Genomic DNA, 21637 nt, shown 5'->3' on the forward strand with positions numbered 1-21637 from the left:
ATTTCCCTTTCTTGCTTTCAAGCTGCCTTGGTGACATCATCCTGTCTCATGGTCTTAAAATACCATCTATACCCTGAAACAACTTGAAAATTATATATCCACAACAGACCTCTCCAAACCTGCATATTCAGCTGTTCCTTGATATCTCACTTGTATATCCAACAGAAATCTCAAGCTTAAAATTCCACATTGGAATTACCAACAATTCTACTAACCCTGCCCCTCCCCTAGTCTTCTGCTTCTCAGTAAATAACATTCTTCCAGGTGCTCAGTTTGAAAACCTGAGTCACCCTGAACTGTCTGTCTCACACCTGCATACAACTCCACCAGCAAATCCTCTCAACTCTACTTTCAAAACACATCCAGAAACCAATGACTTCCTCCCATCTCCCTCGCTAACACCTAGGTTCAAACCACCATGTTGTCTTGCCTCAATTACTGAAATAGCTTTCGATCAGTGGTGCTGGACTTTCACTCTGGTGCCCTCAGTGAACTTCAGCTCCTATATTCATGTCCTTGAATGGTTCCTCCCTTCAAATCAAAGCTGGCCCTGTACCTGCTTTAAATAAAGAGAATGTGGCAAAACTGATGCTGAGCCAAAATCTTTAGAAGGCCTGCCAGCTTTTACTCCTACACTTCTGGAAACCCTGCACCGCCACATAAGAAGTCTGGCTACCCTGTTAGAGAGGCCACATGAAAAGAGGGAGAGGCTACCAGACCATCTGGAGGTGAACCAAGGAATCCAGCCAACAGCAGGAGCCAAGCTGCCCCAGACCTGCGGCCCCAGGTGCTGTTGCAGCCAGACCCTGACTGTTTGTGAACACATGTGAGTGAAGGAGCCACATGGGACATCAGGCCCAGCAGAAATTGGTAGTCCTGCTGTGCTTTGTCCAAATTCCTGGCCCACAGAACCATGAGTGACAATAAAAGTTTGTTGCTTCAGTCTCTCAGTGATGGGGTGGTTTATTTTGCCCCGTGGACAATCTAAGCTCTCGCATCCCTGCTTCCTCCTTCACACAGCACCCCTCCCCGCCCCTTCGGCTGTTCTCCACACAACAGCAGCAGAGATCCATCCAAAATCTAAACGAGGCCCTGCCACTCCTCTCCTCAGAATCCTCCAGCCCCTCTCATCTCACTCAGAGGAAAAACAAAATCTTCAAAACCGTCTACAAGGTCTCAGAGGGTGGCAGACTAGGGCCAGTGGGCCAGACCCTTGTCTGACAGGAAAAAAAAAAAGACTTTGACACTTTTTAAAGGTTGTTTAACATTTTTAAAGGAAAAATATGTGATAGAAACCATATGTGGCCTGCAAAGCTTCACATATTTACTATCTGGCTCTTTACAGGAAGATCTGCCAAACCCTGCCTGTCACGGTCTGGCTCCTTGATGACTCCTGGTCACTCCCTTTGCTCATCTAGCTCCAGGCCAACTCCTTGATAAGTCTGTAGTTTCTTGCAGTTACTCTACAGCCAGGCATGCTTACACCCTGAGGCCTTTGCTCCTGCTCTCTCCTTTGACCCTTTCTTCCCCAGCTAACTCTTCTACCTTCCTCAGGTCTTTACTCAAATGACCTTTCCAGAGGGGCCTTATTTGACCATGTTATTTAAAGTTACAATCCCCCTGCATACACGCCCTAACTCTCTCAGCTTTATTTTCCCTTATATCACATATCACCAACACATACTTTTATCTTTTTGTTGTCACTGCTTATTTCTTATATTCGCCAAAAGAAGCGTAAACAGCATGTGGACAGAAACCTCTGCTTTTCACTGATACATTCTCAGTGCCTAAACCTATTCCTGGTGCATTGTAGGTACTCAGTATATATTTCATGAATGCCCTTATGAGTCACAAAAACCACCACTGTCTTCTGTTTTCTGTGCCGCACTTGCTCTAAATGCCATATTTAGGGGTTTACCCACCAACTCATGACAGTGGGAACCGCAGAATAAAGCTTAACAGGTATCAACTATCCAATGTAATGTTTTAATCAATAAATAAATATACTTTCCATGCACCTTTCAAAAGAAGGAATGGGGATTGAGGAGGCAGAAACACAGTAAGTTGACAATCTTCTCAAGAATTTTTGCTGTGAATAGAAATGGAGAAATGGGATGACTGAGAGAGTAAATATGATCTCAGTCGTGTCCGACTCTTTGCGACCCCGTGGACTGTAGCCTACCAGGCTTCTCTGTCCATGGGAGTCTCCAGGCAAGAATACTGGAGTGGGTTACCATTTCCTTCTCCAGGGGATCTTCCCAACCCAGGGATCAAACCTGGGTCTCCCGCATTGGAGGCAGACGCTTTAACCTCTGAGCCACCAGGGAAGCCCAAATATGATCTGCTGCTGCTGCTGCTAAGTCACTTCAGTCGTGTCCGACTCTGTGTGACCCCATAGATGGAAGCCCACCAGGCTGCCCGGTCCCTGGGATTTTCCAGGCAAGAACACTGGAGTGGGTTGCCATTTCCAGGGAGGGTTAAAAATGGGGATATGAGGCATAATTAACACAATCAGTAGCACAGTAGAAAGTTCAGCTCAGTTCAGTTCAGTCGCTCAGTCATGTCAGACTCTTTGCATCCCCATGGACTGCAGCATAGGAGAAAGGAGGGGATTAAAGAAGTAGAGATCCTGGTGAGATGAGGGCAACAAGACGGAGAGCGTGGAGAAGAGGCTGACTGGTTATGGCAAGATCTATCTTTTCTAGAACAGAATGGAAGAAGCAGCAGACTGCAGCTGAGCTAAAGCCTTATGGATGGGAAGACGAGGGAGTTCACATCTCCTGGCTTCACCTTCATGAATGAAGTGTGGGAAGTGAAGCTATCAGCTGAAACTAAGGGGTGAGCAGGATACTGGAAGTTTGAGAAAAGTTAGAGACCTTACTAGAGAAATGTGAAAGGATAGCCAGGCAGTTGTTGAGGGACCATCTGGAGTCTGTAATCACATATTTAAACAAAAGCAGTCAGCCCAATTGGTGATTTCTCTTAAGCAATATCCAGTTAGTAGGTTGCAGGTGCAGAAAAGACAATTGTTGTTGTTCAATCGCTAAGGTGGTCTGACTCTTTGCGACCCCATGGACTGCAGCACGCCTGGCTTCCCTGTCCTTCACTATCTCCTGGAGCTTGCCCAAGTTCATGTCCATTGAGTCAGTGATGCCATCCAGCCATCTCATCCTCTGTTGACCCCTTCTCCTGCCCTCAATCTTTTCCAGCATCAGGATCCCTTCGAATGAGTTGGCTATTTGCATCAGGTAGCCAAAGTATTCAGAGAAGGCAATGGCACCCCACTCTAGTACTCCTGTCTGGAAAATCCCATAGACGGAGGGGCCTGGTAGGCTGCAGTCCATGGGGTCTCTAAGAGTCAGACACGACTGAGCGACTTCACTTTCACTTTTCCCTTTCATGCATTGGAGAATGAAATGGCAACCCACTCCAGTGTTCTTGCCTGGAGAATCCCCGGGACAGGGGAGCCTGGTGGGCTGCCGTCTATGGGGTCACACAGAGTTGGACACGACTGAAGCGACTTAGCAGCAGCAGCAGGAGCAGCCAAAGTATTGGAGCTTCACCTTCAGCATCAGTCTTTCCAATGAGTATTCAGGATTGGTTTCCTTTAGGATTGACTAGTTTGATTTCCTTGCTGTCCAAGGGACTCTCAAGAGTCCCAAACTCATGTCCATTGAGTCGGTGATGTCATCCAACCATCTCATCCTCTGTCGTCCCCTTCTCCTCCTGTCCTCAATCTGTTGAGTTCAATCAGAGTGATCACAGTAAGGCAGGGGTTATGATTGTGTGGTCGTCAGACCAGCAGCATCAGAATTATTGGAAACTGGTAAGAAATGTAAAGTCTCAGTCTTCATTAAAGATGTCCTAAATCAGAAACTCGGAAGGTAGGGCCCAGCAGTTTGTGTCTTAACAAGTCTTTCAGGTGACCCTGATGCTACACCCAGTCAAGTTTGAGCAGCACTGCAATAAAGGGAAAGAACAAGCGACTTCTCTGATGGTCCAGCGGCTAAGACTCTGTACTCCCAATCCAGGGAACCCAGGTTTGATCCTTGGTCAGGGAACTAGATCCCACATACTGCAACTAAGAGTTAGCATGCCGCAACTGAAAGATTCACATGCCACAATTAAGATGCTGCGTGCCCCAACTAAGACCTGGTGCAGCCAATAAATTTTTTTTAAAAAAGGAAAAGAACAAAGAGACATGAGGGTGTTTATAAGGGAATAATTAAATGGCAGACTAGAGAGTCTAAACTGGAAAAGAAAGGAAGTGAAGGCATGAGGGACTGACCAATAATGATAAAGTAATGGGGATCAATGGCTTAGAATATAAATAACCATAGTATGGTATATTCATTTTCTATTGCTGCTATTACACAAACTAAGTGGCTTGGAAGCTTTCCTTGGCGGCTCTGTGGTAAAGAACCCAGCTGCTAATACATGAGACGCGTGTTGGATCTCTGGGTCAGGAAGATCCCTGGAGAAGGAAATGGCAACCCACTCCAGTATTCTTGCCTGGGAAATCCAGGCTCCTATGCAGAGGAGCCTGCTGCTGCTGCTGCTGCTAAGTCGCTTCAGTCGTGTCCGACTCTGTGTGACCCCATAGACGGCAGCCCACCAGGCTCCACCATCCCTGGGATTCTCCAGGCAAGAACACTGGAGTGGGTTGCCATTTCCTTCTCCAGTGCATGAAAGTGAAAAGTGAAAGTGAAGTCGCTCAGTAGTGTCCGACTAGTAGCGACCCCATGGACTGCAGCCCTCCAGGCTCCTCTGTCCATGGGATTTTCTAGGCAAGAGTACTGGAGTGGCTTGCCATTGCCTTCTCCGGCAGAGGAGCCTGGCAGGCTACAATCCAGGGGGTCACGAAGAGTCAGACATTACTTAGCAACTAAACAACAATAAAGTGGCTTGAAATAGCACCCATTGATTATCTCATAGTTCTGTGGGTCAGAAGTACCAGTACAACATGGCTCAGCTGGGTCCTCTGCTCAAAGTATCAAAAAGGTTGAAATCAATGTGTTGGTTGGACTGCATTCCTCACAGGAGATTTTAAGGAAAAAATCCGCTGAGATTATACAGGTTGCTGACTAAATTTAGTTCCTTGAGGTAGGAGGTATGCAAGGCAAAATAGGAAAATTTTTGAAGTCACCTCCTCCCGCAGGCATACAACTATTTACAGAACAGCTATCTATGAGAACATGCTGATGATCATCAGAAAAGATTTTTCACCACTAAAGACACAAAGTGGTGGACTTCCCTGGTGGCTCAGATGGTAAAGAATCTGCCTGCAATGCAGAAGACCTGGGTTCAATCCCTGGGTCAGGACGATCCCTTGGAGAAGGAAATGGCAACCCACACCAGTATTCTTCCCTGGAGAATTCCATGGACAGAGGAGCCTGGCAGACTATAGTCCATGGAGTCCATGGAAAGAGTTGGACATGACTGAGCAACTAACACTTTCACTTTCTTTCCAAGATATAAAGAAAGACATAGGTAGGAGGGGTGGAGGCAGGAGGGGTGGAGGCACAGTACAATCAAGAACCACACCCCCAGGGAAGTGACCCACAAAGGGAAGGATCATCACAATCGCAGAGGTTCTCCCCAGGGAGTGAAAGGTCCAAGCCACACATCAGGCTCCAGAGGTCCTGCACCAGAAAGATGCAAGGCTTCTGTACAAAGAACCAGAGAACTGTGGGCACCAGAAACTCTGCTCTCAAAGGGCACGTGCAAATTCTCACAAGCTTCAAGCTCCTGGGCACAGGCAATAATTTTAAAGGATCTTGAGTCAGATCCACTTGCTAACCTCGGAGAGCCTCCTGGAGAGGCAGGAAGCAACTGGAACTCCCCCTGGGGACACAGATTCTAACCACCACCAAGTCTGGGAGATTGTTCTATCATGCAGGTACTAGTCTGGCAAGTGATTTTTTGGCGTACTCGCTCTAGTTTATTAGCCCTGTGAAATTACCCACCCACCAGCTGGCCAGTACCAGTTCTAAGGACCCCCCCACTCCAAGACCACACAGCCTGCCCCACCGGGCCTGCCCCCACAGTCAGCAGGCTGGCAGCAGCCCCAGGCCACCCCAGGCCATGCACCCAGTCGCACAGGACTCACCCCTCCTACCACTGAGATTACACAGCCCACAAAGGAGACCCCTCGAGCATTCAGTTCTGGTGACCAGAGAGGAGTGTGCTGCTGGGCCCCATAGGGCGTCTACATAAGGACAGTCCACCAAGAATGGAAAATGTTACCAATCCACCCAAGATGTAGAAATAAACACAAAGAATCAGGCAAAATGGGGAACAGAGGAATATGTTTCAAACTAAGGAATAAAACAAAATTCTAGAAGAACTAAGTGAAATGGAGATAAGCAATCTGGGTAGATAAAGAATTCAAGATAATGATCATCTTGAATCATTATCAAAGATGCTCAGTGAACATGATGAGAAGTGTAACAAAGACTCTGAAAAATATAAAGGAACAAACAATAACTGAATAAAAAATACACTGGAAAAAATCAACAGTAGATTAGATAATACAGCGAGACAGATCAACAGACTAGAAGAGGAGTAGAAATTACCCAAGCCAAAAAGTAAAAAAAAAATTTTTAATGAGGATAGTTTAAGAGACCTCTGAGACAACATTAAGTGTATGAACATTTGCTTTCAGGATTCCCAGAAGAAGAGAGAAAGGGGGCAGAGAATTTATTTGAAGAAATAATACCTGGAAATTTTCTTAACCTAAGGAAGAAAACAGGTCCAGGAAGCACAGGAAGTCCCAAACAAGATGAACCCAAAGAGGGTCACCAAGTCACATTATAACTAAAATGGCAAAAATTAAAGATAAATAAAGAATCTTTAAAACAGCAAGAGAAAAAGCAACTAGTTACATAAGAACTATCATAAAGCTATCAGCTGACTTTTCAACAGAAACTTTGCAGGCCAGAAGGGAGCTGCCTGACATATTCAAAGTGATGAAAGATAAAAACTACAACAAGAATACTCTACCCAGCAAGGCTATCATTCAGATTTGCAGGAGAGATAAAAGAGTTTTATAGACAAGCAAAAGCTAAAGGAGTTCAGGAGCACTTAACTGCCTTCACAAGAAATATAAAAGGGATTTCTCTAAGCAGAAAAGATCACAAACAGAATTATGAAAATTACAAAAGGGAAAATCTCATTGGAAAAGGTAAATACACAGTAAAGGCAGTAGATCAAAACTTACAAAGCTAATAGGAAGGTTAAAACATAAAAGTAGTAAAATCACCTATATCCACAATAAGTAATTAGAGGAAAGGATATGCAAAACAAAAAAATATAAAATATGATGTCAAAACAGGGGGGTTATAAAATGCAGGGTTGTTAAAATGCACTCAAACTTAGATTACCAACTTAAAATAATCATGTATATTTAAAGGTGGTTATATATTAATATGAACCTCATGGTAACCATAAAACAGAAACTTATAACAGATACACATACACAAAAGAGAATGGAATTCAAACATAACGCTAAAGATGGTCATCAAATCAGAAGGGAAGAGAGCAAAAGAAGGAAGGAACAAAAAAGAACTATAAAAACAATCAGAAAACAATTAACAAAATGTCAGTAAGAACATAACCTTTAACTATATGGATCACAACAAACTTTGAAAAATTCTTAAAGAGATGGGAATACCAGACCACCTTACCTGTCTACTAAGAAATATATATGCAGGTTAAGAAGCAACAGTTAAAACTGCATATGGAACAAAGGATTGGTTCAAAATTGGGAAAGGAGTATAGCAAGACTGAATACTGTCACCCTACTTATTTAATTTATATGCAGAGCACATCATGTGAAATGCTGGGCTGGATGAATCACAAGCTAGAATCAAGATTGCTGGGAGAAATATCAATAACCTCAGATGAGGTAATATGCAGACAACACCACCCTAATGGCAGAAAGTGAAGAACAAAAGAGCCTCTTGATGAAGGTGAAAGAAGAGAGTGAAAAAGTTGGCTTAAAACTCAACATTCAAAAACTAAGATCATGGCATCCAGTCCCATAACTTCATGGCAAATAGAAGGGGAAAATGTAGAAGCAGTGACAGATTTTATTTTCTTGGGCTCCAAAATCACTGGACAGTGACTGCATCCATGAAATTTAAAGATGCTTGCTCCTCGGAAGGAAAGCTATGATAAACCTAGGCAGTGTATTAAAAAGCAGAGACATCACTTTGCCAACAAAGATCTATCTAATCAAAGCTATGGTTTTTCCAGTAGTCATGTACAGATGTGAGAGTTGGACCATAAAGAAGGCTGAGTGCCAAAGAAATGATGCTTTCTAACTGCAGTGCTAGAGAAGATTCTTGAGAGTCCCTTGGACTGAAAGGAGATCAAACCAGTCAATCCTAGGAAATCAACCCTAAATATTCACTGGAAGGACAGTTGCTAAAGCTGAGGTTTCAATACTTTGACCACCTGATGAGAAGAGCCAACTCATTGGAAAAGACCCTGATGCTGGGAAAGATTGAAGGCAAAAAGGGGACAGCAGAGGATGAGATGGTTAGATAGCATCACCAACTCAATGGACGTGAATTTGAGGAATCTCTGGAAGATAGTAAAGGAGAGAGGAGCCTGGCATGCTACAGTCCATGGGGTCACAGAGTTGGACATAAGATAGCGACTGAACAACCACCACCCCATACCTATCAATAATTACTTTAAATGTAAATGGACTATATACTCCAGTCAAAAGACATGGTGTGACTAGACAGATAAAACACAAGCCCATATACATATTGCCTACAAAAGACTCACTTCATATCTAAAAACACACACAGAAAAAAAGTGAGATGATTGGGTAAAGATATTCCATGCAAACAGAAACAAAACAAAAAATCTACAGTAGCAATACTTAAACAAAATAAACTTTAAAACAAAGACTGTAACAAGAGACAAAGAAGCACATTACCTTATGATAAAGGGATAAATCCAAGAAGACACAACCATTGTAAGTACATATGTGCCCAACATAGGTGTACCAAATATATACAGCAAATATCAATAAGAATAAAGGGAAATTTTGACAGTAACACAGTAATAATAGGAGACTTTAATATCCCACTTACATCAATAGATTATCCACAAAGAAAATTATTAAGGAAACTGTCACTGTTTGCAGATGATATAATACTATATATAGAAAATTCCAGATGCCACCAAAAAGCTTTAGAACTAATAAATGAATTCAGTAAGATAGCAGGATACAAAATTAATATACAGAAATCAGTTACATTTCTGTACAATAACAACAAAATCTAAGAAAGACAAATTAATAAAACAATCCCATTTACAATTTCATCAGAAAGAATAAAATACCTAAGAATAAATCTAACCAAGGAGGTAAAAGATCTATACTTGGAAGACTGTAAGACACTGATGAAAAAAATCAAGGATGACATAAACAAACGGAGAAATATACTATGTTCATGGGTTGGAAAAATTATTATTATTAAAATGACCATACTTAGACCAATACTTAAGACCACACTCTCTAAGGCAATATATAGATTTAATGTAATTCCTAACAAAATATCAATGGCATTTTTCACAAAACTAGAACAAATAATTACAAAATCTGTACAGAAACACAAAAGGCCCCAAAGAGCCAAAACAATTTTAAGAGGAACAAAGCTGGTGGTATCATGCTCCCTGCTTTCAAACTATACTACAAAACTACAGTCATCAAAACAGTGTGATTCTGGCATAAAAACAGACATATAGATCAACAGAACAAAATAGAGAGCCCAAATATAAACTCACACTTACATGGGCAGTTAATCTACAACAATCCCAGGTGGTGCTAGTGGTAAAGAATCTGAATACCAATGTAGGAGACCTAAGAGATGGGGGTTTGGTCCATGGGTTGGAAAGATCCCCTGTAGAAGGAAATGGCAACCCATTCCAGCATTTTTGCCTGGAAAATTTCAAGGACAGAGGAGACTGGCAGGCTACAGTGCATGGGGCCACAAGGAGTTGGACACGACTGAAGCAACTTAGCACAGCACAATATACAACAAAGGAGGCAAGAATATACAATGGGGGAAAGACAGTTTCTTCAATAAATGTTGCTGGGAAAACTGGACAGCTACATGCAAAAGAATCAAACTGGACTACTCTCTTACACCATGCACAAAAATAAATTCAAAATGAATCAAACATTTAAATGTAAGAACTGAAACTTTTATAAAACTCAGAGAAGAAAATACAACCAATATATTCTTTGATATCAATAGTAGTAATGATTTTTCGGATATATCGCCTCCAATAAGAGAAACAAAAGCAAAGATAAATGAGATTACATCAAACTAAAAAACTTGTACACTGAGAAGGAAATGATCAACAAAATTAAAAGACAGAGGGAATTCCCTGGTAGTCCAGAGGTTAGGATTCTGTGCTTTCACTACCATGGCCCTGGGTTCAATTCCTGGTCAGGAAACTATGATTCTGCAAGCCACATGGCACAGCCAGAAATAAAAAATGAAAAGACAGACTCTTGAATGGGAAAACATACTTGCAAATGATATATCCTATAATGGATTCATATCCAAAGTAAAGAACTTCTGTAATTCAATATAAATAAAACCAAACAACCCAATTAAAAAATGGACAGGGGCTTCCCTGGTGGCTCAGTAGTGAAGAATCCACTTGCCAGTGCAGGAGATACAGGTTTGAGCCCTGTTCTGGGAGGATCCCACATGCCTTGGAGCAATTAAGCCCATAAAACACAACTATTGAGCCTGTGCTCTGGAGCCAGCAAGTCGCAACCACTGAGTCCACATGCCCTACAGCCTGTGCTCCACAAGAGAAGCCACTGCAATGAGAAGCTCAAGCACCACAACTAGAAAGTGGCCCCCATCTCTGCAACTAGAGAAAAGCCCTCACAGCAACAAAAAACCAGCACAGCCAAAAGAAAAAAAATCAAAAACAAGCAGAGGACCTGAACATTTCTCCAAAGAAGACATACAGATGGCTGACAGACACATGTGAAGATGCTCAGTATCACTAATCATCAGGGAAATGCAAATAAAAGCTATGAAATATCACTTCACACCTTTCAGAATGGCTACTGTCAAAAAGATAACAAGTGTTGGTGAGAATGCTGAGAAAAGGTGGGCTGCTGGGAGGAATATAAACTGGTGCAGTCCTATGGAAAACAGTATGATGTTTCCTTAAAAAATTAAAAATAGAACTACTAAATCACTTCAATTGTGTCCAACTCTTTGCAACCCCATGAACTGTAGACCACCAGGCTCTTCTGTCCATGGGATTCTCCAGGCAAGAATACTGGAGTGGGTTACCATGCCCTCTCCCACAGATTCTTCCTGACCCAGGGATCAATCAGTCTCTTATATCTCCTGCACTGGCAAGCGGTTCTTTACCACGAGCACCACCTGGAAAGCCCATAACTACCATACAACACAGCAATTCCATTTCTGGGTACTTTTTTTCAAAGAAAACAAAAACACTAATTTGAAACAATATATGTACCCTTCTGTTCACTGCAGCCTTATTAACAATAATTAACATAATGAAAGCAACTTAAGTGTTCACTGATTGATAAATGGATAAATAAGATTATTATATATATCACATATATTAATACATATATATATATATATACACTCAACCATAAAAAAGAATGAAACTTTCCCTCTGTGACAGCACGGATGGATCTAGAGAGTATTATGCTAAGTAAAATCTCAGACAGAGAAAGACAAATACCATATGATTTCACTTATATGTAGAATCTAAACAACAAAACAAAGGAGTAAACATAAAACAGAAACAGACTCATAGATATGAGAACACACTGGTGGTTGCCAGTGGCTAGGTGGGGTAGGGGTAGCATGAAATAGGTGAGGAAGATAAAGAGGCACAAACTTTCAGTTATAAGATAAATAGGTCATAGGGATGTAATATTCAGCATTAATATCATCAATATTTTAATAACTTTGTAGAGTGACATGGTAATTAGATTTATCATAGTGATCATCTTGTAGAAAAATATCACATCACTATGCTCTATACCTGAAGCTGATATAATATTGTAAGTCAATCACACTTCAATGTTAAAAAAAAAATCAACTCAGAGACTTCCTGGTGGTCCAGTTAAGATTCCACGCTTCCACTGAAGGAGCCACAGATTTAATCCCTGGTCAGGAAAGTTCTGCATGCCACAGAGTGCAGCCAAAAAAAACCAAAACAACAACAACAAAGAACTCAGTTCCATACGGTTGAAGGACTCAGGTCCCCATTCCTTACTAGCTGTCAGGCAGGAGCCTCTATAACTTTTTAAAACTACTGCATTCCTTTTGTTATGTTGCCTCTTCCATCCTCCAACCAGCAACAGCACAGGGAGTCCTCCTTAAATCTCAAATATCTCTGACTGTCCCTTTGGCCACATCTCTTCTGCTTTACACTTTTGGTTGTAACTCTCTGACTCCACCCAGGGAAAGTTTTCTGCTTTTAGGGCCTCACATGATTAGGTTGGGCCCATCGAGACAATCCAGGATAACCTACCTATCTTAAACTTCATACCTTTTCTACATCTGCAAAGTCCATTTTGCCCTGTAAAGTAGAATATTCAGAGGTACTGGGATTAGAATGTGAACATTTCTGGGAGACCTCTATCCTGCCCACAATAGCATGGAGTAAACAGAACAGTGAGCTAGAGAATTGGAAGAGGGAGATTTTGCAGGTGGTGAAGATCTCAGGTGAATCCACAAGAGTAGTAAGGAATAGAAGAAATGTCATTGATGACAAGAAAGTCACAGAATTGAGGGACTTCCCTAATGTTCCAGTTGCTAAGACTCTGGGCTCTCAATGTAGGGGGTCACCCAAGTTCAAATGGTTGGGAAGCTACATCTCACATGCCACAAGTAAAAAGATCCTGCATACCCCAACTAAAGGTCCCACATCCCCACATCTTGGGTCACAAATCAAACCTCAGTAAATTAAAGAAAACTGAAATCATATCAAGCATCTTTTCTGACCACAACACTATGAGACTAGATATCAATTACAAAAAAAAAAATGTAAAAAACACAAACACATGGAGATTAAACAATATGTTTCTAAATAACGAACAGGTTACTAAAGAAATCAAAAGGGAAATCAAAGTATTCCTAGAAACAAATGACAACAAAAACATGACAACTCAAAACCTATGGGATGCAGCAAAAGCAGTTCCAAGAGCAAAGTTTATAACAATACAATCCTACCTCAAACATGTATACCCAGGGCAGATTCATGTCAACGTATGGCAAAACCAATATAATAATGTAAAGTAATTAGCCTCCAATTAAAATAAATAAATTAAAAATTAAAAAAACAATCCTACCTCAAGAGACAAGAAAACCATTGAACAGACAACCTATGTTACACCTAAAACAACTAGAAAAAAAGGACAAAAAAATCCCAAAATTAGGAGAAGGAAAGAAATCATAAAGATCAGAGCAGAAATAAATGAAAAATAAATGAAAGTAACAATAGTAAAGCTTAAAACTAAAAGCTGGTTCTTTGAGAAGATAAACAAAATTGACAGATTTTTAGCCAGACTTACCAAGAAAAAAAGAAGAATCAAATCAACAAAATTAGAAATGAAATAGGAGAAGGTACAATAGACAATGCAGAGATACAAAGGATAATAAAAGACTATTATTAACAACTATATGGCAATAAAATGGATAACCTGGAAGAAATGGACAGATTAAGTAGAAAAGTTCAATCTTCCAAGACTGAACCAAGAAGAAATAGAAATTACGAACAATCCAATTACAAGCACTGAAACTGAAACTGTGATCAAAAATCTCCCAAAAACCAAAAGCCCAGGACCAGATGGCTTCACAGGTGAATTCTATCAAACACTTAAAGAAGAGCTAATGACCACCCTTCTAAAACTCTTTCAAAAAATTGCAAAGGAAGGAACACTTCCAAACTCATTCTATGAGGCCTCATATCAAAACCAGACAAAGACAACACAAAAAAAGGAAACTACAGTCCAATATCACTGATGAACATAGATGCAAAAATCCTCAACAAAGTTCTAGCAAACAGAATTCAGCAACACGTTAAAAAGCTCATACACCATGATCAAGTTGGGTTTATTCCAGGGATGCGAGGATTCTTCAATATACACAAGTCAATCAATGTGATATACCATATTAAAAAATTGAAAGATAAAAACCATAGGATACTCTCAATAGATGCAGAAAAAGCCTTGGACAAAATTCAGCACTCATTTATGATTAAAACTCTTCCAAATATGGGCACAGAAGGAACCTAACTCAACATAGTAAAGGCCATATATGATAAGCCCACAGCAAACATTATTCTCAATGGTGAAAAACTGAAAGCATTTCCCCTAAGTTCAGGAATAAGACAAGGGTGTCCACTCTTACCACTATTATTTAACATAGTTTTGGAAGTCCTAGCTACAGCAATCAGAGAAGAAAAAGAAATAAAAGGAATCCAGATCAGAAAAGAAGTAAAGCTCTCACTGTTTGCAGGTGACATGATACTATACATAGAAAACCTAAAGATACTATCAGAAAATTACTAGAGCTAATAAGTGAATTTAGCAAAGTCACAGGATACAAAATCAGTACATAGAAATCACTTGGATTCCTATATAGTAACAATGAAAAATCAGAAAGAGAAATTAAGGAATCAATCCCATTCACCACTGCCAAAAGAATAAAATATCTAGGAATAAACCTACCTAAGGAGACAAAAGAACTGTATACAGAAAATGTTAAGACACTGATGAAAGAAATCAAAGAGGACATAAACAGATGGAGAGATAGTCCATGTTTCTGGGCAAGAAGACTCAATATTGTGAAAATGACTATACTACCAAATGCAATATACCAATTCAATGTGATCCCTATCAAATTACCAACTGCATTTTTCACAGAGATAGAACAAATATTTCACAATTCATATGGAAACACAAAAGACCGCAAATAGCCAAAGCACTCTTGAGAAAGAAGAATGGAGCTGGAAGAATCAACAGTCCTGACTCCAGATTATACTACAAAGCTACAGTCATCAAGACAGTGTGGTACTGGCACAAAAACACAAATACAGACCAATGGTGCAAGATAGAAAGCCAAGAAATAAACCCATGCACCTATGGGTACCTTATTTTTGACAAAGGAGTCAAGAATATACAATGGGGCAAAAGCAGCCTCTTCAATAAGTGGTGATGGGAAAACTTGGCAGCTACATATAAAAGAATGAAATTAGAACACTTCCTAACACCATACACAAAGATAAACTCAAAATGGATTAAAGACCTAAATGTAAGACCAGAAACTATAAAACTCCTAGAGGAAAACACAGGCAGAACACTCGATGACATAAATCAAAGCAATATCCTCTATGACCCACCTCCCAGAATAATGGACATAAAAACAAAAGTAAACAAGTGAGACCTGATTAAACTTAAAAGCTTTTGCACAGCAAAGGAAACTATAAGCAAGGTGAAAAGATAACCCTCAGAATGGGAGAAAATAATAGCAAATGAAACAACTGACAAAGGATTAATTTCCAAAATATACAAGCAGCTCATACAACTCAATGCCAGAAAAACAAACAACCCAATCAAAAAGTGGCAAAAAGACCTAAACAGACATTTTTCCAAAGAAAACATACAGATGGCTAACAAACACATGTAAAGATCAACATCGCTCATTATTAGAGAAATGTGAATCAAAGTCTACAGAGCCCCTAGCTTCTCACAGGGATGGAGCCAGAAGAAGGGACACCCTTGTGGCGGCTGCAGAAGCTTCCCACAGAGCAGGGCCTGCAGCTTCTTCACAAAATAATTAATGGCATTTGTGACCGAACTTGGAGAAGGCCGTGGCAACCCACTCCAGTACTCTTGCCTGGAAAATCCCATGGAAGGAGTCTGATAGGCTGCAGTCCATGGGGTCACTAAGAGTCGGACACGACTGAGCGACTTCACTTTCACTTTTCACTTTCATGCAGAAAAGGTAATGGCAACCCACTCCAGTGTTCTTGCCTGGAGAATCCCAGGGACGGGGGAGCCTGGTGGCCTGCCGTCTATGGGGTCGCACAGAGTCGGACACGACTGAAGCGACTTAGCAGCAGCAGCAGCAGTGGCAGAACTTATCCTCTCTACCAGGATTATCAGTGTTTGGGATTCAACAGAATGGATACGTGTTCTAGAAGACTTTACCACCTTTTTCAAAGCTGCAGTTGGTAAAAATTTATCTGACGAAGAGATATCTCAGCAGTTGAATCAGCTGAATTCATCTCATCAAGAAGCTATCAGGAAATGCTTAAAAAGTAGGAAAGATGAAATCAAGCAGACTCTGTTGAAAGAAATAGTTGATATTTCCTCTGCACAGCCACAGGATTTTGACTGGCAGTTAAAGCTTGTACTTTCTAGCGACAAGATTGCTACATTACAAATGCCACTTTTAAACCTTCAGTTCAGTTCAGTCACTCAGTCGTGTCCGAATGTCCACGACCCCATGAATCACAGCACACCAGGCCTCCCTGTCCATCACCAACTCCCGGAGTTCACTCAAACTCATGTCCATCGAGTCGGTGATGCCATCCAGCCATCTCATTCTCTGTCAGCCCCTTCTCCTCCCGCCCCCAATCCTTCCCAGCATCAGAGTCTTTTCCAGGGAGTCAACTCGTCGCATGAGGTGGCCAAAGTATTGGAGTTTCAGCTTTAGCATCAGGCCGTCCAATGAATATTCAGGACTGACCTCCTTTAGGATAGACTGGTTGGATCTCCGTGCAGTCCAAGGGACTCTCAAGAGTCTTCTCCAACACCACAGTTCAAAAGCATCAATTCTTGGGCGATCAGCTTTCTTCACAGTCCAACTCTCACATCCATACATGACCACTGGAAAAACCATAGCCTTTGTTGACAAAGTAATGACTCTGCTTTTTAATATGCTATCTAGGTTGGTCATAACTTTCCTTCCAAGGAGTAAACATCTTTTAATTTCATGCCTGCAATCAGCATCCACAGTGATTTTGGAGCCCAAAAAAATAAAGTCTGACACTGTTTCCACTGTTTCTCCATCTATTTCCCATGAAGTGATGGGACCAGATGCCATGATCTTTGTTTTCTGAATGTTGAGCTTCAGGCCAACCTTTTCACTCTCCTCTTTCACTTTCCTCAGGAGGCTTTGTAGTTCCTCTTCACTTTCTGCCATAACAGTGGTGTCATCTGCATATCTTAGGTTATTGATATTTCTCCCAGCAATCTTGATTCCAGCTGTGCTTAAATGGTGAAGTCAAGCCATATTCTGTTGAAATGAGTAAAGAAGAGCTGAAGAATCTAATAAACTCCTGGGAAGCAGCTAATATGGTGGTCCTGCAGTTGAAATAACTGGAAATGATGAATAGCAACATTATCAGATTCCACTGATACAACTGATACACAAAGAGAATACCATGTGTTCAGAAAATCTGAATGGCCAGTTGAGAAAGCAGCAGTGTGAGATTACAAAGACAATAATTTATCAACTTCCCTGAGGAAAAGGAAATTATATGGTTGACAGGAAATGCATAAAAACATGAAAGATGAAAAGGCTGTAAACACAGTTTATATTTTCATAATGACTGGTTTGCTTCATTTATTAAATATTTGAGTAATTTTTATACAGTTTTATGGAAAGTTAAAAATAGGCTCTAAAGTAATATAAACATACAGGCACAAATATACTTGAATATTGTTTAAAGAACTATGTGAATAGTGAGGATGCTTATTATGGATATGTATGGTGGTTAATTTGTGATGTTTTTTAAAAATAATTTTTAAAGTATGTATAAGTTGCATGTAACTTAGGAGATTCCACGTTTTTCTCATATTTCAAAGGAAAAGTTATAAAATGTAAAATTTTATAGAGGAGCTCTCCAGACTTGAAAAAGAAGGAAAAAAAACTAAATCTGGGTGAACAATTTTGAGTTTTGAATTCTAGGAACTAAAATCTTATACTCAAGCATAGATAAAAGTGAAAATAACACTGTTACTTACTTCTGCATTTCTGTGTCTGTTCAGGAGACTATGCTATGATAAAAAGAATATGTATACACCGTATATAATATGAATACACCATATAGTGTATATTTACTATTCAGATATCAGCTAAGACTATATAGGTCCCAATTTGTTGTAAATTCTTAATCTGTTGTAAACTTAATGAAGTTCTGGATGTTAATAACTTCATTGCAAAGTAAACCATTTTTAATTTCAGTGACATTTAAAAACAAGCATTCTAAGCAAATAAAAATATATTATCTTTTTTAAAAAAGTCTACAAACAATAAATGCTGGAGAGGGTGTGGAGAAAAGGGAACCTTCTTGCACTGTTGGTGGGCATGTAAATTGACAAAGCCACTATGAAAGATGGTATGGAGATTCCTTAAAAAACTAGGAATAAAACCATGCTATGACCCAGCAACCCCACTCCTGGGCATATACCCTGAGGAAACCAAAATTGAAAAAGACACATGTGTCCCAATGTTCACTGCAGCACTATTTACAATAGCTAGAACATGGAAGCAACCTAAATGTCTATCCACAGATAAATGGATAAAGAAGTTGTGGTACATACACACAATGAAATATTACTCATCCATAAAAAGGAACACATTTGAGCTAGTTCTAATGAGGTGAATGAACCTAGAGCCTATTATAGAGAGGGAAATAAGTCAGAAAGATAAGTATCGTATACTAAAGCATATATATGGAATCTAGAAAGATGGTACCGAAGAATTCATTTGTAGGGCAGCAGTGGAGAAACAGACATAAAGAGCAGACTTACAGACATGGGGAGGGGAGGAGAGGGTGGGATGTGTGGAGAGAGTAACATGGAAACTTACATCACCACATGTTAAATAGACAGGCAATGGGAATTTGCTGTATGTCTCAGGGAACTCAAACAGGGGCTCTGTATCAACCTAGAGGGGTGGGATGGGAAGGAGAGGAGAGGGAGGTTCAAGAGGGAGGGGACATATGTATACCTATGGCTGATTCATGTTGAGGTTTGAGAGAAAACAACAAAATTCTGCAAAGTAATTATCCTTCAATTAAAAATAAATAAATTTACAAAATAAAAATAAAGATCCCACGTCCCGCAACAAAGATCGATGATCCCTGTGTGCCACAACTAAGACCTGACTCAGCCAAACAAATAAATAGAATTGAGGCCTGGGTGTTGGATGCTGGAGTCACTGAGAATAATTATGCTGGAGGGATGGAGGCAAATGCTGTAAGCCCAGAACTCATGTTCTCATTAGAAGACTTTAGTATCTCTGAAGCCATTAGAATTACTTAAGGAACATTGTAAACATGAATGTTCTGGAGTTATACTCTAGCAATCCTGTATCATAATCTTTGGGGGGTAGGACTCATGCTTCTGATGATAATTAGATTAGGAGCTACCACCACAGGCAGTAAGAAGCCATTCAAAATTTTAGTTGGGAAGCCAAGGATCAGAACTGTACTTTCAGATAATGGTCTTTAAACTAGGCTTTCAACAGTTATGCAGGAATGGACAGTTTAAGGGCATCAGTTTAAGGGGATCTTTGACTTCCATATGCACTGTTGCCTCAAATTGATGTAAGGATGCACCTTCCATGTACACCATCATGCCTACTGTCTATCCCCACTACAGCTTTCACAACTGTCCTCCTCTTTATGGAAAAAAAAAAAAGTGTATCACCCACCCATCCTAAAAGAGAGAGATACCTAAAAAGTCATCTCTTTAAAGAGGTCACCCAGAGTAGGCTTCACTCTGTTTCACCATTTCTAATTTACCTTGATTCACGGACCTAACATTACAGGTTCCTATGCAATATTGTTCTTTATAGCATCAAACTTTACTTCCATCACCAGTCACATCCACACCTGGGTGTTGTTTTTGCTTTGGCTCCATCTCTTCATTCTTTCTGGAGATTTTTCTCCACTGATCTCCAGTAGCATATTTGGCACCTACCAACCGGGGCAGTTCATCTTTCAGTGTCATATCTTTTTGCCCTTTCATACTGTTCATGGGGTTCTCAAGGCAAGAATACTGAAGTGGTTTGCCATGCCCTTCTCCAGTGGACCACGTTTTGTCAGAATGTTCCACCATGACCTCTCCATCTTTGGTGAACCTACACGGTAGGGCTCATAGTTTCATGTGATCAGTTTGATTAGTTTTCTGTGATTGTGGATTTTCATTCTGTCTGAATCAGTGAATTAATATGGACTGGAATGGGCGAATTTAATTCAGATGACCATTATATCTACTACTGTGGGCAAGAATCCCTTAGAAGAAATGGAGTAGCCCTCATAGCCAACAAAAAAGTCTGAAATACAGTACTTGTGTGCAATCTCAAAAATGACAGAAGATCTCTGTTCGTTTCCAAGGCAAGCCAAGTGCCCCAACCAGTAATGCTAAAGAAGCTTGAAGTCGAACAGTTCTATGACGACCCACAAGATCTTCTAGAACTAACACCCAAAAAGATGTCCTTTTCATTATAGGGGACTGGAATGCAAAAGTAGGAAATCAAGAGATACCTGGGTAACAGGCAAATGTGGCCTTGGAGGACAAAATGAAGAAGGGCAAAGCAAAACAGAGTTTTGCCAAGAGAACGCACCAAACATAGAAAACACCCTCTTCCAACAACACAAGAGAAGACTCTATATGTGGATATCACCAGATGGTCAATACCGAAATCAGACTGATTATATTCTTTGCAGCCAAAGATGGAGAAGCTCTATACAGTCAGTAAAAACAAGACTGACCGGGAGCTGACGGTGGCTCAGATCATGAACTCCTTATTGCCAAATTCAGACTTAAATTGAATAAAGTAGGGAAACCACTAGACCATTCAGGTAAATCAAATAAATCAAATCCCTTACAATTATACAGTGGAAGTGACAAATAGATTCAAGGAATTAGATCTGATAGAGTGCCTGAAGAACTAGGGATGAAGGTATGTGACACTGCACAGGAGGCAGTGATCAAGACCATCCCCAAGAAAAAGAAATGCAAAAAGGCAAAATGGTTGTGTGAGCAGGCCTTATAAATAGCTGAGAAAAGAAGAGAAGCTAAAGGCAAAGGAGAAAAGGAAAAATATACCTATATGAATGCAGAATTCCAAAGAATAGCAAGGAGGGATAAGAAAGCCTTCCTCAGTGATCAGTGCAAAGAAATAGAGGAAAACAATAGAATGGGAAAGACTAGAGATCTCTCAAGAAAATTAGAGATACCAAGGGAACATTTCATGCAAAGATGGGCTCATTAAAGGACAGAATGGTATAGACCTAGCAGAAACAGAAAATATTAAGAAGAGATATTTAGAATACACAGAAGAACTGTACAAAAAAGATCTTCACGACCCAGATAATCACAATGGTGTGATCACTCACCTAGAGCCAGACATCCTGGAATGTGAAGTCAAGTGGACCTTAGGAAGCATCACTATGAACAAAGCTAGTGGAGGTGATGGAATTCCAGTTGAGCTATTTCAAATCCTAAAAGATGATGCTGTGAAAGTGTGACACTCAATATGCCAGCAAATTTGGAAAACTCAGCAGTGGCCACAGGACTGGGAAAGGT

At 40.4% G+C, this 21637-nt stretch overlaps 1 protein-coding gene and 1 pseudogene across 1 annotated transcript in view; one reads left to right on the forward strand and one right to left on the reverse strand.

Moving 5' to 3' along the window:
• The window catches only part of LOC148775584 (uncharacterized), a 55077-nt gene that overhangs the window by 14666 nt on the left and 18774 nt on the right, over positions 1-21637 (reverse strand). The window lies entirely within an intron of this gene.
• LOC129554524 (COMM domain-containing protein 8-like) lies at positions 15788-17416 on the forward strand (annotated as a pseudogene).

The sequence above is a fragment of the Moschus berezovskii genome, chromosome 14 (assembly GCF_049115385.1).
Source record: "Moschus berezovskii isolate FMDL1 chromosome 14, NW_MosBer_1.0, whole genome shotgun sequence".
In the NCBI taxonomy this organism is placed as follows: domain Eukaryota; kingdom Metazoa; phylum Chordata; class Mammalia; order Artiodactyla; family Moschidae; genus Moschus; species Moschus berezovskii.